Source organism: Anoplolepis gracilipes, chromosome 1, assembly GCF_047496725.1.
Source record: "Anoplolepis gracilipes chromosome 1, ASM4749672v1, whole genome shotgun sequence".
In the NCBI taxonomy this organism is placed as follows: Eukaryota; Metazoa; Arthropoda; class Insecta; order Hymenoptera; family Formicidae; genus Anoplolepis; species Anoplolepis gracilipes.
In genome coordinates, this window is record NC_132970.1 from 10,195,334 (window position 1) to 10,200,032 (window position 4,699).

The window sequence follows — 4,699 nt, forward strand, 5'->3', positions numbered from 1 at the left end:
TCTAAAGAATTATTCTGTAAATAAGATATTATTTAACATTAATATATATATGTATATTGACATCAACTAATATATAATCTACACAATTCTTTAAAATAATATCACAGAAAAATCTGTTATCACAGATTACAGACTGGATCACGAATTTATGTAGAATAATGTGGAAATATTGGATGCAGAGTTTTTTCTAAATAATGTGTCGGAAATGCTGTTTATCAGATGCTAAAAAAATAGTTTAAATCAAGAGGAAGAAACAGAATGCTTAGATTATGCATACACGTATATTGTTGAATATATCAAGTGTTTAGGAAATTTCGCGCTTTGTTTTCACAACATTTTCGTCCTCTATTTAGAGGTTTGTTTATTTGAAGATTTTAATTTGTTTTCGGTGACTTAATATAAACAACATCTGACGTTGTTATTTTCACTTGTACATTAGACGCGTTGAGTGACGGTTGAGCTTAACGGTTGTGCTGCCTTTGTCACAATTATAGCATTTGAGATCTGTGGTAAGTTTCTCCCTGTTTTCTATTATTTTTCTTTCAATTTTTCTATTATAGCGTTATATTGGGAAGAGCATTTGAGCTCGCATTCGGTATTTTTGTTCGTGAAGTTTGGAGTTGATAAGAAACTTATTACATTGCGTATATCTCTGCGCTTATCTATACTGTGATATGCTTTAGTGTGTTATACGATTACATATTATGTTGTATTGTTAAATATGACCCGAAGATGGACCGAAACGTTGAAATGCGGTTCTTTTTTAAAAAAACCTTTTTTATTAAAAATATTTGTTTTTATTTGGGCCCTTACACCCTGTTCTTGCTCATATTGCCTTTTTTCTTAACGTTATTAGTTTTATTTTAGAGTATTTATTATTATTTCAATTTTATTTGCAATATGTTTACAATGCAGGTGAAAAAATATAATAATGTTTATTATCGATAAGATATATTATCAATATTTTAGTCATATTTATGTACTGAAACGTACCATTCGGTTAAAATCAACGTTAGTAAACATTGATTTTGTCATATACATGTATAAATATACGATATTTTGATGACGTAATACATATAAAAAATATTAATTTCAGATCAGGAAATTATAGATCAAGATTTGTTAACAAAGGATATAAAAGCGCATTTGAAGTACGAACAATATTAATCACAACTTGGTAGAAGAAATTATCGAAGCATTAGCAATGTCTCGCAGTTTTGTATTGTTCGTAGTGGTCGTAGTGGTCGGAGTGCTTCTCAGTAAGTTTTCATGTAAACAATTACAATGTTTATTCAATTTATGATTAATCTAATCTAATTTGTAAGAACTTTCACGAATGAATTATAACATATTCTCTCGTTTTAATCTTAATTTTCCAATTGTATTGTAAAGATATATAATGATTTAAATAATATTACATATGTAATAGGCATAACTATTGCACAACAATGTTCAAAAAATCAGGAATGGACTGATTGCGGATCAGCATGTCCATTATCGTGCAGTCAACTTCAGAAGCCATCTTGTTTTAAAGTATTTATTTGATTTCATTGAATTTGATCAAAAATCTTATTCTCCGGTTTTTTTATTACACAGATATAAAATATATTGTGTGATTTAAAAAAAATTTTATAATTTAAATATTATGTATTTAAATATTATATTAATTTAAATATTATATTAGATTTAAAAAACCTATTTTACACGATTCTGTTGCAGCTATGCGTTCAAGGATGTCAATGTAAACCAGGTTATTTGTTGAATGCTAATGGACAATGTGTGACCCTTGAAGAGTGTTAAAAATTAATTTATTAAAGTGTTCATCAAATTTTGTTTTAATGGTTCGACAAAATGTGCATTAAAAGTAGTTAAAAATAAAAAATTATGTAGATCCTGATATTTTTTCTTTACTTTCATTATTAATAAGAATATTCTTTACAGTCAATTGTTTTTTTATTAGTATCTTTTTTTTATAATATTTGGACATCTCAATACGTAAACATATCAGCACATAAATTTAAGAGTACAATGAAAACTCGTAATATTTCAGAATAGATGCTGTTATATAATTTCAAAGTTAATATTAATTTAATTTCAAAAAATAATAAAAATTATTCGAGTACAATATTTCAAATATTTTTTCTTGTTTTAATACTAGATGCAGATATGTTTTTATATTCAATATACCTTAACATTTTCGGCGTGCATCCGCCTGCGGCATTAAGCAATAGAACGTATGAATCACGCGTAGTTAACGGTTTCGTAATCGTGCGCTATCCAACGCATTTTAATTGTAAACTGTTAGATACGACAGCGAATTCTAGGTATATAAAGAGTCGAGTTAGAAATTATTTTACTAACATTCAGGAAGCACATGTATTAGTGTGAAGAAAGAGACATTTTGAGAACATTATCCTCTTTCGCGACTTCTCCGTGGATTACAGGACCAAATATTGGAGCACCTCTTCGAAACCAGTAGCCAATCTGTTTGACTTACGCGATTGTGCGTTTGAACATCGAGCCGGTTACTTCGTTCGGCGCACTGAATCGTTAATAACTGGACAATGACTATGGAAGCTTGCTAATCCGAAAAGCGGCTTAGAGTAAACGCGAAGCCGGTCCTGATGAAAGACAGGGTTTCCGACTTCCGTCGTGTGTATTCTGAGAGTTGAGCATCATTATCTTGTTAGCGAACAATATTCTGGAAGAATGATTTCATGCAAATCTGTGCTTGACGTGCCGAGAGAAAAATGCACGAGCAATGTATTCACGCTTATTAGACGGCCATTATCATGATACAAAGTTATTATTTTTAAAAATCTTTATTGATGCAATATTATATACTGAAGAAATAACCAATTCTTTGCAGTTTGTAAATAATATAACAAAAAAAAAATAAATGTAATAATAAAAAACATTTAAACAATCTAAATCTAAAACAATAAAAGATGAGATAAAATAAAACTATCTTGTTTCTTAATTTCTCTTCTAATTATTTCTTAAAAATTATCGAAAAAAATAGTAATAATATAGGTTTATATATTATTTATGCATATTAATGTAATGTTCGTGATCAATGCAAAATGTATAAGTTGAAACATTTATGAAATCGATATAAGATGAAATTAATTTGGGAAAGAGAAAGATAAATTAAGTATGCCTTTCTAAAATCCATTAAAACATTTAATTTATTCAAAAAATAATATTTTTTTAATAAATTAAATGTATAATATATATATATTTAAAAGTATAATATATATATATTTAAAAATATATAATATATATATATTTAAAAATATATAATATATGTAACACATATGTAATATTAACAAGTGTTTCATATAATAAATTGTGTAATAAATATTTACTAATTAAAAAACTTAAAATATAATTTATTGCCGCAAAAACAATAAAAAGTAAAGATCGAATAACCGCTCCAATCAATATAGCATTAATTTTTCGTTATCATATAGTATTGAACACATTTAATTTCTTTTCTTAGGGCATTTGTTTATAGGAATGCATCGACTGTTATTGTCACTAATTCGCGCGTATCCTTTTTTGCAATAACAAGCATCGTTACACCTCTGAAAGAAGATTAATTTAAATACCATCGTTGAGCAAAAATAGAAATATTTACGATAAGATGTTAACAAGTTATAATCTTATAAAAATTAATCTTTTGATCCTTAATAAGTATTAATTTCTTATAAAATAAATTTTACTATAAAATACATTTACTTTATCAGTTAATCGATTTTTATATATAAGGAATAATACGAGTTTCTCAAAAGATTGCAATATTTATGCACTTACGATGTTTACTATAGGACAAGGTTTGCCTAAGTTTCTACAAGTTGTTTGACATGCCGATCCGCATTGATATTCCTCATTTTTGCGATTACAATAAAGCTGACGTGCAAACGTGTCTAAAAGCAATAATGTTTTACGTATAATACATAGTACAAATAAAACATTAATTGTTCAGAATTTACACACATCACAAATGTTACAACGTTAGACAAATATTAATTTAGTTAATTCTTCTTAAATGAATGTAATGCTTAATAAGCCGTTTAATAAAAAAACAACGCTGAATAAATATTTAATTTCAATATATTAAATTTTATCAATGTTTTCTTTTTATAATATGCTGAGAAATTTCAATATAAAATTCAAAGTGTAATATATATATATACTTATATATTAAATATATATATATACATACATGTAGAAAATATTGTCAATGCAATTAGTAGTACAATTATTGTGCGAGACATTATGATAAATTTTCAATCTCCGCGCACAATTAGCATCTCAGTTTAACTAACTGACACAGCTTCGCACTGTTTCGGTCTTATATAGAGTTTATGTGGACTTTATATAACAGGAAGGTATATAATACGACTAAAAATTGTAAATTTCTACATGTATTTTATATGTTAAATGTATATATGTGTGTTTTCTCGCCTGAAACAGCAAAAACATTGTTTAAAGATAATTTCGCATCTGTTGCCATATGAGCGATAATAATAATACATGTGGAAATTTTTTTTTTCCTCTTTAAAGGCGATTGTTGTTGATCGTTTATCTGCCTCTATGCTGTACGTGACGTATACGCGATCGGGGAAGTCCAAAATAAATATGTACATTGCGTGCTTTGACTACTCGTGATTCTTCGTTCTTTAACGATAGCTAT

At 27.2% G+C, this 4,699-nt stretch overlaps 1 pseudogene; it reads left to right on the forward strand.

The window, feature by feature from the left end:
* Positions 1-435: 435 nt before the first annotated feature.
* LOC140671467 (chymotrypsin inhibitor-like) lies at positions 436-1,815 on the forward strand (annotated as a pseudogene).
* The last annotated feature ends 2,884 nt before the right edge of the window (positions 1,816-4,699 follow it).